Here is a 13,874-nt window from a genome sequence, read left to right on the forward strand (position 1 = left end):
CCCCCCCCGGCTTTGCATCATCCCCCTCCTTTCATAATCATAGTGTTTCATTGCACCGTAACCAGGGGGACCGATTTGAGTCAGCTCAATGATCAGGAAGGCTTTGTTGTGGTTGCTGCAGTAGCATCATTTTTCTGAGACAAACACAAGTCACGCTTTGGAGGTATTTCCTAAACTCGGGGCACGGGTTGATGACGAAGTGGGAACTCCTGTGTTGTCACTTCCTCCTCCCCCTCCCCCCACGTCAGATTCTGTTGGAGATAAACACGAAACCCTGGCATCGGTTTAAAACGTGTTTTCTGTTTTCGTTATTATTAGCGCCGTGGTTTGACATTGTGGTTTGACCATCCTCTTGAGTATGCGATTTCCCCGCTAAAGAAAGACAGCAATTGTGGCAAGAGGAAAAAGTCGATCATCTGGGTGGGGCAAATGAAACGGGCCGAAATTGCACCGAACAGACGAAATGAAACGCAGCGCAGGATTTATTTTTTATTTTTGGGGATATTAAACAGATTGTTGCAGCTCGGTCTGTGGTGAATATCAAAATCTCATTTGTGGTTCAGGCTGCTTCTGTCTCTTGTAGCTTGTCTGAGTCACAGCAACCCTCTTTCTTTTTCCTTTTTTTTTTTTGGGTTGTTGTCAGACTTTAAAGACGGAGACACCACCACCTATTATTCACTCATGGAAAGATTTCAGATGTTTAACTTGACAAATCTGGGTTTTGTTTTGGTTTTTTTCCTTCCTTATGCAGTGATGCAAGACGCCGGGGGGAAAAAAAGAGGGGATTTGGAAGCAAACTTGGACCGCATGCTGTGGTCTAAACCGACATATTAAACTAAGCATTTGTAGACCTTTAACCAGACTGCTCATTCGTCTATTGACATGAACCTGACCTCAATCCCTGGCTGGTGTTTCTCTCAACCTTATCAAAGCACGGGCTCTTTTTACTCACCAGTGACATTGTATATACATTGCGTAGGGCTCTCCCATTGAGTTTCTGTGTTTCATTAACAGTCCATTTGGCTGGAATCATTTAGAGACCCTATAAAGTGGCTTGTAAGTCAAGAGCTAGGGGGAGTTTTAATGTGGTCGGGACGCCATATCCCTCACCTGACCGTGCTCCTCTGGTTATTTAGGTTTTCCTTTGATCCTGCCGAGTAAACCCTTCCCCACCCCTCGCACGTGGTCGATGATTAAGCAGACGGCTCCAGAGTTTAGACAGTTGTCTGTGGGTGTATATGTGTGCAAGATCCTAACCCTAACTTGTGCCAGCTTGCATTTGAACGAGGAGTTTCAGGTATCTAATGGTAGATTTTGGTAAATCCATTTGATGGAGTGCAGATAAATGTGCGTGCCCTTCTCAATAGGTTATTGCGACCCTCATCCAGCCACGAAAGAAAAGCTCGAGATCGTGATTCCATAGTGGCAAGTAAATGGAGATGGATGGCCGGGGCCGGAGCCAGAGTGTCTTGTCCGGTTTTTTTTAGTGAGGGGACACCGAGGGCAGCGGTGGAATGCAGTTTACGCTACAATGCAGAAACGCTGATGCTCTTATATGGATTTACAGCACGCAGCAGAGCTTTGAGTGAAGTGAGGGAGGATTACGCCGAAGCTTTTTGTGAGCCACGGAATGCAGAAGCGCTCAGGGTTGCAGGGGAGTGTGGGATCTCGCTGTTGAAAGATGGTAAACCGGGTCGTCATTGGAAATAATTTGGTATATAGGAAGAGGCATGTGGAGGGGGGAGGCAGCGAAACAGATACCTTTGGCTTGTATTGAATAGTACCCCCATGCAGCTGCTCCCCAATTTCCAGCTGTAACTCGGTCTGTACCGCATGACACGAAGCTTTTTCTAGGGTTGCCAAAATGTCTCGTTGAGGCTGAAAAAGTCTTTCTTCATGCGTTTGTGTGTTTTCATGTGGCTCATGTGTACTCGTGAAGAGATGATCAGATGTCCCAGCTGCACTACGCCGAGGTGTACGAGCACAAGCAGTTATAGTTCAGACCTTGTGCTCCTGCCCGTCTGTGTGTGTTTCGGTGAACGTATCCGTCTGACAAGTTGCGTACTTCCTGAGCTCTGTTGCGACGAAGCCACATTTTGCTGGCTGCACATCAAGATCACTTCTCCCTCGCTCGGGTCTGATTCCTCTCTGAGCGACTGCTCATCATCTCGTCAGCCTGACTCACACAGGTCTCCGGCACAGATGCCTTGGCCCATTTTTGCATGTGTGCGAGTGTTTGTGTGAATAAGTGTGTGCGTGAGCGCACCTCCTGCTAGCCCTCAGCAGGACTGCCAGTCAGTTTGCGACTACACTCCCACGCATCTCCGTCTCTTCTGCTTTCTCACCATTTCTCCCCCCCCCCCCTTCTCCTCCTCCTCCTCTGCTTGCTTCCTTTTCTCTGGCTGTCCTTTCGCCGCCTTTAAAATCCTAATCAAATCAACCAAGTTCCACGCAGGAAAATGAGGGCATAATTACAGCCGTCTCCGTCGCGCCGTTCATTAGTGAGACTTCACGTTAATCCGCGAGGGTTTGCTACTTACGCCGAAATGGAAGGATGGGAATTTGGGATTTGGACGAGTGCCGGATGCGAACGTGAGAATCTATCTCACATCGTTCTCAGGCCACGCCTCATGATGTAATGTCTACCAAGAGAGGCAACCCGCTGACTAAAGCTGAAAGGCTCTGTGTGCATGTGTGTGTGTGTATCAAAATTTCTTCTACCCTCTTTGCAAATGCAGTTGGTGTTTCGGGGGAAGTAGATATAAAAGCTGTTGTGAAGACACTGGATGGAGCGTAGCTTTCCTATTCATTCAGCCTCCTCCTGTCAAACTCCTGCATACTGACTCAGGCGGGTGTCGACTCCCAGTGGAGATGGTGCCTCTGCTGCGGCGTACAAATAGACAGACAGGACCTTGTACACACAGCAGCTCTCTCTGTCTGTGTCTCTCTCTCTCTCTGTAATGCACTATCGACCTCCTCTACTTTGCAGACCTTGGGCTCTCCAGTGGCCCCAACCTGTTAAGTGCGCACACACACATGCACTGTGACCATGCTGACCTTTTTAGCTCACAGAACGAGACTTGATTTCCAATACGGCTTTGTCTTACAGCACTCTGCGCCCCCCCCCCATCCTTCCTGCAGTCAGTGTTAATGTGATTAAGCTTGTGTGCCTGCTTCTAGCATCCTGTTTTCTTTTGTCTCTGTGTCCACCTCTCTTGTTTTCTGTCCTTCCTCTGTTTGCTGTCGTAGCTGAGGTAACGGCACGCCGGGGATCCTTCCTGTGCACCGCCACAACTGTGTGCTGAATCACTAATTGATTTTTATCAATCGCTTTCACTTTCACGGTATTGTGGAAAACATTCTGACTGTTCGAAGTCTAGTTTTGCTGACTCCTTTTTTTTTCTTTCCCCCTCACCCCCAGGGTCCCTCCCTCTTTCTATCTCATAAACACTTCCCGCCCCGCTTCGGTAATGCTAACACAATGTCATTTCCTGTCTAAATTGGTAAAAAAGGGCCTAGGGAATCGCGGCACACTTAATGAAGCATAGAAACCGCTTTACCTGCTAGAGGACCCGGGCTCTTTGACTTGGCGATTATGTAAGCGCAAGGTTGTATTAGTGCACCACAAGCTCTTTATTAACCTTGTTGCTTGTTTTCCTATACAATGAATCGGCCTGAGTTTTAAATTGCGGACAGCTCCGTGCAAAGACGGCGGCTTTTGTTGTGCCAGAGTAACATCGGACAGCACCGCGGAACCGCGTCACCAGGTTTCATAAGCGCGTGCTGTTCGGCCGTGCAGTTGACGTGACCTTTAAAAAGCAATAGCTCGCTCGCGAGAAGGTTAATTTCTAAATTTGCTGAATATTTCTTTTTCCGCCACACAGGAAATACCACCGGCGGCTGCTCGACACTTCATTTATCAAGAACCCAAAGCAAAAATTTTCAAAAGCCAGAGAAGTTTATTTGGCTTCACAGCTCATTCGTCCCCTCCAGCGTTCCCCAAATCTCATTAAGGAGCAGAACCCATATGGGTGGTGGTAGTAGTTGCATAGATACCCTGAGCATGTATGTATAGTTGATCTCATCTAGATGCGCTGAGTGATAATGGATCTGTTGGAAGGCATTAAAGTGAAGGTGCGGCTGTCTCAGATATGGATAGAAATGACAGCCATGGGAAAAAGATGACCTCACTTAGGAGCCCTTTGCGGCGGCGCCTTCTGGATGTCGTGTCTGTCTGTCTCTCCTTTTCCTTCGCTGCTTCTCTTCTACCTCTGGCAGTAGGCGCCAGGCTGTCAGGGTTTAAGTGTGTCTATCTGTGTAAGTGTGAGTCTGCACATGGGTTTGGACCATTTATGCTTCGGGCAGGGAGTTGTGGGCAGCTGAAGCATACGGTGTCTCCTGAAGCAAGGGGGGCAGTGGCATTGGAAGGAGCTCTTCAAGACTTTTGATGCACCAATGCAACTTAGTTTTTATCTAAATTGACATCATTACGACTAAGAAAAGAAATACATTTGACTGACTTTGTGCAGCCAATAACACCTTTTTGCACTTCCTCACACATGTTGGTCAGAACGCCCACAGGGGATGTGGCATGCTTTACACGGATAGCATTCCTTCTGACATGTACCATATAAGCTCATTCATTTCTTTCTTAGTTCTTTGGCTGATCTAAAAGAAAAGATGCCATCTGTGTTAAGTTCACATGTGTTTTAATCTAAATGAAAGTAGAACTCTGTACAGTTGCACTGTGATTGACCCTCCGAGGCCCATAATGGCCCCGGGTGCCCAGCAAGTTTGTAGTACTGTCTACTGTTTGAATAATATCACCACTTAGCAATAAATCAGGAATAAAAAAAAACAGGCTATCAACATCTTTACTGTACTGTAGTGGCGGCTCTCAGCTCACCGTTTACCTCAGATGTCAAAATACCCAGTGTGGCACGATGAGGCTGTACAACTTTGTGAAAGGCTCACTTGAGTGAAGCTCACTGATGTCCAATAACAGTGATGCCGAGGGAGACAGGTGGGCAGATAGAACCAAATATCCACGGCTGGTATTGGATCGATGCTAGTGCGATAGTATCGAAGCTTTGTTTCTATCCTGTGTTCAGTATGTAGCCGTGACTTCTCGTAAATAAATTTCTTTTTTTGTTTTTTGTTAGGAAATGAAAACATATTTCGAACATGGACTATGAAAAATGTCTGAGCCTTTCTGTTGTATTTATAGCCTATGGCACATATAAATAACCCAAAATGCTTTAGAGACGGGCACATTTACGTTCCAGATCTCCAGAAAAACAGTTTCAAGATAGATGAAAATCTGTATTTTGCATTGGATTAATTGTTGTGGAAAGTGAAACTGAGTGATTTAGTGGTCTTTAAAATGTGTTCGGAATTTGCAAACTGACGATTAAGCTCATAAACCATCACTGCTCGCTCTCTCTCCTACATAAGCTGTCTTCAGAAGTTAAGTATTGGTATCTGCATTACTGGCCTTGTATTTACTTAATATCCTGATATGCTGAGCTTTGCTATTTAAGCCTGATGATTTTTGCCACAGTGATCCAGCGTTGCAGAAACTTTGTAACATTTTTGGACTCTCAAATGATGTAAGAGTGGAATCAAACCATTTATCAAAGGGGAAAGTGAGACTTTTGAGCTTAACTTTAGCTGGCATGATGTTGGTTTATAACCAGCTGCTGCTGTTCTAGCCGACTCGCTGTCAGCTGGAGGATTGCATGTCTAACTGGTCAAATAAATGATTTAAAAGGGTAGTTGCGATGTAATGTGTTGACCCTGTCTGTCTGGACTGTGTTTTTGTTTTCTACCATGGCAGTATGCTGGTGAGAGACACAAAACTGAGTGTCTGGCAGGCTGGGGAAGGGCATGTTTTGGGGTTTGGAAACAACCAGACTTTGTAAAGGCCAGTGGCCTATTTGGCCCGAGAGCCTCAGGCTTCTCCCCAGCCAGCCCCGCCTGCCTCCAGCAATATTTACGACCATTTTTTGGCAGGTGAGAGCATCTGAACGAGCATTCGTGATTTGGCTCACATGTCTCCAACTGCCTTGTCTGGGCCGAGCAGAACGCCTCGCATGCTGTAGTTTTTAACACTCTGCTAATTGAGTCCCATTGAAGCAGAAGTTGGTTTGCCTTACAAAGCGACGCTCCCTTACATATGGATTTTAATTTTTTTTTTGTTTTTTAGGTATACTGTCAGCAGTTTCCTCCGTTTAGAAAGCTTTATATCAGGAGAGAGGAAGTGAAATGTCTGCATCACTGTGAGTTTTGGACTTTGCTGAATAGAAAATTTGGGCCTGAAACTGAAACTGGCAGAACTGCAGAAACAAGCTCCACAAGTTTCCCTGAAACTGCTGAGAAATGGTGTCGGTTCAGACTCCTCAGGTCTGCATTCTGAATAATTTTGGGAGAAGAGGCACGGCACTGTACCTGAATTATTTCCAGCGTTCGTGTAATTTTAGTTAACAAATGTAACTGAAGGACAAGTCAGGACAAAGGCTTCTACTTTCTTTTTCCACTCACACATATTTAGCCTCGAGCCAGCAAATGAAAACGTGCGACAAATGTTCTACTTTTGTTTTAGCCGCTTCGCCTCGTCTCTGCTTCAGTCTTACTTTAATGTAAGTTGACAGTTGCTCTAAAAAGAGAAAGGGGAAGGACAGGCTGGTAGAGGTGGTGAGAATCTGAGAGGTGGTGAGACAGCATCTTGAGCTGATTCCATATTTCTGATGTCTTTAGCGTGTGTGTTTTTGTTTTTTTTTTTTGTTCTTCTTCTATTTGAAAGCAGCACAAAAAGCAGAGTTCAAATTGATTGCAAGTGGCGTGCAATTACGCCCTTGTATTTCGTCTGCTTCTCTGTACCGCTCTCCCCCCGCTCCCTCCTCTTTTTCCAATCCCTCGGTTATAAACGGCGGAGAAGAAATAAAACTGGCAAAAGGTTTCTCGCTGAGCAGCTACAGGAAAACGATTGTGAGCATTTGCTAACAGATCATCAGCTTAAATTAAATGGTACATTTTATGAGAGCTCTGTAAATCACGCAGCCCTGCTCAGGACGTTTTAAAAACACAAGCTTTGCTTTAAATGGTACGTTGGGTACAATTTAAGGTACTTACGCTTACGGCAGCTTATTTCTTGGAAGTGCTAAAAGGCGGGTGGAAAAACCACTGAGCCAGAAGTACTTTTTGACTGGAGGAGACTGGACCCTCATGATATAAATGTGTGTATCTGCTGTTGTCACTGTCAACAGACCGTTATATCGCACATCTGTGTGCGTGTGTCAGAGATGTTAATCTGGCCAGAAAGCAACAGCTGACCAGCACTTTTCACATGCATCAGCTTCAACTTTCTATTCTCTCCCTCAGATACACACACCTGTGCTGTTCGTCTCCTGTGCATGTGTTTGTCTTGGTAGCTGCAGCACAGGACCTTAAAAGCCCCGTGTTGTTCTCACTCTGTCGGCTGATTTTATGTGACAGGTGCAGTCCTCCAGGCGGGACAGAGCTTGAGCTTTTTTCTAAAAAAAATTTTTATTAAAGCACATGAATCAATTAAGAGGCGCGGCGCTCGCAGCGGACACGCGTGCACGCTCTTCATCACTGCATGTAGAACCCTCAACAGGAAAAGAGCTGATGTCAATAATGAGCAGAGCAGGACTGGCTGGTATCAAGACGGGGCGTGTCGCGAGCAGCTGGGTGGGTGTCGGTTTCTAGGCTGGAGCGATAAGGCGAGGCGGTTTGGTCGATACTGTGGGTCCGCGTCACAAATGCAGTTTGGCAAGAAGGGCAGGCGACACAGGAATGGCTCATTTCTGCATAAAACTCGTATCTTTTCAGAAGTGGCGATGAGTCATTCACATTCAAATAACCGTCTTGAGCCGATGCTGAGAAAAAGGCTTTATCAGTGCTTGGAGAAGTTACTACAAAGCGGGCCGCTTAATGCGGTTGTGAAGTTCCGATGGAAACATGCTGGCAAAATAAACCCCAGCTGAGTGCTGCGCGCCTGTTCGTTCCCATCGTTTTCACCCGTTTCAGACCTCTTTGTTATTCCGTAACTGCAAAGTCAGGCTTCAGCTGTAACGTGGAAGGTTTCTCCCGTGTTTGTATGTGGACACAATTTAAGTGTCAGTTTGAAATTTCTCCCCGCTTGGAGGGAAAGCGTTTTAAGTGAAGAAGTGAAATATTCCAAATAAATGTACCTAATTCACGTTGCTTGTACATTAACAGGTCACAGCAAGCAGAGCACACACACACACACACACCAACCCTTTCCCCCCTTCTCCTTCCTCCCCCCGGCCTGCCGAGAGTCTGTGGCAGGTTAATAAAATAAACATACATCTACCAGTGGCAGTGGCAGGCATGTCAGGCTCCCTTAGCTGTCATCAGCTGTGTGTGTTTGTGTGTTTTGATGTGTGTGTTTGTGTGAGGTTCCCCCCCCCCTCTTGCACAGGCTGTCACTTTTAGCTGGGATGTCAAAGCTCTCTCTCTCTCTCTCTCTCTCTCTTTCTTTCTATGTGTACCCCCTCCCAAAGCACATTGCAGCCCATATGGGGTCGAGCATTAGCTTAGCACACTGTGTGCCAGAGCAGCTACTGGCTGCTCATCACTGAGGGGATATTGTCCAGTTCTACTCTCTGGTTAAATGGTACATGTTCCTGTGGGAAAGCAATGTCCTTGATAGTTGTGAATGGTCAGAATACATCTATAGACCAGTATCAATTGCTTGTTCGTTTGTGTGCGTCTGTGTGTTTTCACGTTCATGTTTTAATGCTGTTTATACTTGTACATTTGACACGTCAATATATTCTTGGTTTAATGACCATTAGAGATTCTGGGGTTTTCCAAGGGTTAGTTAGCTACAGATGTGACAGATGTGCAACATCTTTTTGTGAATATGGCCAAACATGCATTTTATGACCTTCTAATAGTCTAAATATCTTCACCTTTCTCAAAGAGATCGACACTTATGACACCAAAACTTAGGAAGACTTTAAGATTTTTCTCTATTTGTTTCCTTGACATGAAAGAACTTATTGAGTACTAAAGAAATAAAGTAATATTTAATTAATTAAATCATAAATGGAATGCAGACCTGAAACGCAGGTCTGTGCCAGATCTGTGGCGAATTGGTCCAGGTTTACTACGCCTAGTTATTCATTTTCTTCAAAGATTAACTAGTGCTTGTGTGTGTGTGTGTGTGTGTGTGTGTGTCCGTCCTCTAAAGGCTTTGTGGTGTAGGCCAAGCACAACACAGCTGCCCGCCCACCCACCCACCCAATCTCTCTTGCTCCCTCTCTTTTTCTCTCGCTCTTTGAAGTTTGTCCCAGTCCAGTAGAGTGGTACAGGGTCAGGATGGAGAGGAGGATTAACGAGGCCCCTGGTATAGACGGATGAAAGGATGGTGGGATGAATGGTCTTTATGAAGTGTTAGATGAGAGGAGGGAAGGCCAGGTGACGATGGCCAGTAGACTCTGGGTCTGAAGCAGACGCTGTGATTGAGAGCCCAGATCTAAGGTTTAGATTAAAGACAGGATCAGTCCCTGGCAGCACTGATATCAGCACACCCGACGCCCCTTTCGGTGGCCTGTATTTACAGTAGTGTTTAATGTTTCTTTTTCACCGCCGGCTGCCGGGGGAAGGACGCACCAGAGACGCGTCGGTAGTTCGGAGTCAAATTAGAATGTAACTCGTGCCTGCTCTCTCAGAGGTGATGGGCGCTGAGCGAGAGGATGATTGTGCCTCCTTTCGCCGGGAAGTTTTGACTTGTGTGGCGCCGGCCTCGTATTGGCCGCACACGGCGAGGTTTTCTCTGATTTCTGGATCAGGCTTGTTATCCACAAAAGAAATTCTCTGCTTTAGCATGCCACCCACCCCTACGGATTGTGTTCTCGCCACCGGCGCTAGAAGCGCGCGCGCGCTGAGCAGATGTGTGTTAGCGAGCGCACACGTGCCGCTACGTTGAAGAGTCCCCACCTTGCAGAGCCGTGCAGCATTAAACAGACAGTGATGGATGTACAGTATGATTGTTTATTTTGCCTCGCTGTCGGTGATGGATGAAGATTTGTGCGGATTTGAAAATGTGGGTGAAATATGGTGAGGAGTAGGAGGAGGAGGGGGGAGCTGTTTTTAAAAATCAACTTCCCCAGGGAGAGAAACGCCAGCAGGGCCTATAGGACAACCTTCCATCATACCCTCACCTTGTCTGAAATTAAATGCCCCCTCCCCCTTCCAGCAGTGCAGCAATAATTCAGCAATCACAATTTTATCACTGCCCTGTGGGACTGTCAACAATTATCTCCCCCCTCCTGTGGTGCATATTGTTTATATCAAAGAAACCAGCTGATTGTGCATATCGAGGAAAAGCCTTTTAATATTGGTCAGCCTGGTTTTTAAAGATGAACAAACGCCACTAAACAGGCCTCATCTTTTTGCTTTATCATCCAACGCTCGCAGAGGCGTACGATCCACCCGGAAAGGCGTGCCACGTCTCCTTGAAATCGTAAAAGATTTCACATTATATTGCACATTATATTTATCAGCTCTGAATTCCTTCATTCTTACAGGCCACCGCGTACAAAACTTCCTCTGTCTGCTGATGACAGCATCTGAGCAGCAAGACATTTCTAACACCCTCTTCAGTTACCGTCTCCCCCAAGAGGCCAAAAAGGAACCAGGGTGAATGAATAGAAAGGGAAACTCGAGACACAATGCCTACCTGTCCTCGCTCCCTCCTTTTTCTGCTACCAACTCCCCTGTGGCATCGCTTCATTTCCTCTTTTTTTTTTTTTTTTTTCCTCTTCTTTTTGCTGGCAGAAACTGTCTGACTCTTACGATTGCTTTCACACGGGCAGATGGCTCGAACGGGAGATTCTCCAGCTCAGACTAAAAACAAAACTGAACCCCAAACCCCCCCGATCTTCTCTGTGCTAATACATTTCTTTGTTTTGCTTTTTTCCCCTCCTTTAAAAGAATTTTTTTTTTACTCATAACAACAGACGCTTTGTTAGTCAGCCAGTTTTTGCAAACCAGGCTTTCCCTTTTTCCTTTTCTCTCATCTTCTTCCTCCCTTTCCTCCTCTCACGCCACGTGGCCAGGACGGCTCACCGATTCCAGCACGCATTTGAAGACAAAAGATGACAATTTGCTGCGTCTCTCTTGCTTTTAAGCACCGGGAGTTTGAGCACGTTGCACATCATTAATGAGGCAGAGGTTCGGTGCCAGGTGAAAGTTTGCAGCTGCGATTTAAAATTGTGCCAAGAGTGCTGCGGTAGCCACAGTGTTCACATTCAGAGCATGACTTGAAAATATTGATTATTATGCTGTGACCAGCTGGAACCTGAAGAGATTAATAAAGATTACACTTTAAGCTTTACTCAATGCTTTTTTAGAAAGTTCAGATCTGTGGTTTGAACGACTGTAATATAAAGTTGCTTAATATGAACGATTGGAAAGGAATCCAGGAGTCCCAATTTCACCTTGCGTTTGGAAATAAGAACCATGTGATCAAAACCCCCTTGCAGGCAGAGGATTTGCTCCCCCATCAGCAACTGAAAGGGACCTCTTTCTTTTCTCTGCCTGCTCTTCCACAGCACTTTGTCATGTAAAGAGGCCCTTATCTGCCTCTGGTTGGGGGTAAAGGGGCCAGAGAGGAATAGCGGGCCGGATCCCTGGGGCCACCAGAAATCGACGCATGTTAAATGAGTGACTGTGATTGACGGGTCCTTTTGAACAGAGTGACTGAGACCCACCCACTGACGTGACTGCCGAGAGGTCAACTTTAACCCCCACCTCTCTGGCCACCTGCTTGCCCTCGACCCTTGACCTTTTTAGCTGGACTTTTTTTGTGGGATATGAAATCAGTGTGGCGCTTAAACCACACGTGGTCTTTGATTGATTGGAAATTAGTTGCTTATTTCTGCAAATAATCTTTTGTTAATATTATAGCTTTAATTTTCTTTCGGCATATTGACCATATGTTTACATTTTGTGGTTTCTGCTTAACCTTATGGTACCAATTTAAAAAAAAAAAAAAAAAAAAAAGCATATAACTAAATGTTCCAGAAAATAAATTCTCACTTAGCCCAGGTACTCCACCTAGGCGGGTCGCAGGGGGTGTGCTGTGCTGTCTGGTGCTGTGCTCGCCTCCTTGAGCACTGCATTTGTTTAACCACGTCTCGTAAAAGGATGGCCAACAATGACAATTTAATGGACGAAACGAGGGCAGGGAAGTGAAGCGATTTCACAAGGTCTGATTTAATTTGCCTCATTCGGACTAAATTGGGGCACGGTGTTTGGGTAAATAAACAAGATGCATCTGGACTGCAATAAATAGTCAAGTGGCGAGAGGTCGTGTGAGTAGGAGTTTGCGTAGATTTTTCCATTCCCCTGTGAATGGCTCCAGATTGGTCACAGAGTGCTTTTGTAGCACTTTGCCATATTTATTTACGGCTTGCTCTCACCATTTCACTGCGTTTTATTTACTCTCCTTACTGTGTTAGATGTTTCAAAGTTTGTCGGGATTGAAGTATGAGATTGTTCTCACTCTGGTGCACTTCAGCCTAACTTGCTGGATATCGCCGCTAATTAAGAATTTTCCAGGATAGTCACGGCTGCCTATTCTGAAAGTTTCATGATTGAGTTGGTTTTTAATGTCAAATTCTGCAAAAATGTAATTGGTGTATAGCATATATCCTTTTTTTAATATGTGACTATATGTGGTTAATGCCTGAAGTACTTGCAAGTGTACGTCCAGTGCAAATCCCCCGTGTGTGTGTGTGTGTGTACATGAGTTACTTGAGAAGCTAACAGACAGCGTTTCAACACATGCTTCCTCCCATTCCAAGTTTGTCTTTGATTACCTCACTAATGAGAAGAGGCAACAAACTAAAAGCAGGCCTTAACTATTGACTCATCAGAGCCTATGCATGTTTTTTCTCTGAATTGCTCAGCTGATGTCAGCCCCTCCCCCAATGCAATGCAAGCCTATGTGTGCACACAACATGCTCATTTCCATAAGGAAAATAGTTCGGTAGACTGGTTCAGAGCCAGAGGGTGATTATTTGTGTTGTTAAATTGGGTAATTAACTTGCCACAGAGCTGGTATTTGTAGCTCATTCAAAATAGTTTGATTCATTTTTTTATTTAGCAGTATAACACTGCGAAAATAATAGTTGTTTATGAAATAATAGAGAAATTATTGGCGAGTCGTCAAAAATGCCACTAACTACACAAGGCTTGAATAAACATGTTGCATGTAATCTGAATTGGATTTCTGCTAGCAGACGTTCAGGTTTCTTGGCGGATGGGTACAGGATAGGATTTAATGTATTCCTCTTTGTAGGTGACAAGGCGTGTCCTTGTATGCTCTTGACTTGTATAGATTCTTTGAGTCATCTGTAAGCTATATTTGAATACATATGATTACCTACAGACAATTTTCTTTATGTGACTTTTATATATAGCTTTTAGGCCTACTTCTACTTCTTTTTGTTCCCCAGCTGTCCAGTTTCCTCAAATCCTTTTTAAGCACACACTGCACAACCATCCTGAAATATACTTGGAGCTTGAAATTCCCATAAGTCTGTGTTAAGTTGCTTAATAAACACAAATATGATCAGGTAAGAGTACTGTCTCAAGAAAAATGTTGAAAGACCTTCAGAAAGCCTGCAGAACTATTGCTCAAGACCACCTTTAAAAAAATAAAGTACAGTAAGAAAGTCCTGGAGCAAAATATAAATAAATGAGGGGTGGTTTAAGAGTTTTTCACAGAGCTGTAGCTGATAGGATAAAGGGATGGATGCGCACCTTGTGGCCTTGGCTGTGTGTGTGTGTGTGTGTGTGTGTGTGTGTGTGTGTGTGTG

At 45.1% G+C, this 13,874-nt stretch overlaps 1 protein-coding gene across 2 annotated transcripts in view; it reads left to right on the forward strand.

The window, feature by feature from the left end:
- Positions 1-13,874, forward strand: part of jarid2b (jumonji, AT rich interactive domain 2b) — a 106,277-nt gene that overhangs the window by 22,142 nt on the left and 70,261 nt on the right. The window lies entirely within an intron of this gene.

Source organism: Haplochromis burtoni, unplaced genomic scaffold (assembly GCF_018398535.1).
Source record: "Haplochromis burtoni strain Fernald_Lab_line unplaced genomic scaffold, NCSU_Asbu1 Contig_25, whole genome shotgun sequence".
Lineage (NCBI taxonomy): Eukaryota > Metazoa > Chordata > Actinopteri > Cichliformes > Cichlidae > Haplochromis > Haplochromis burtoni.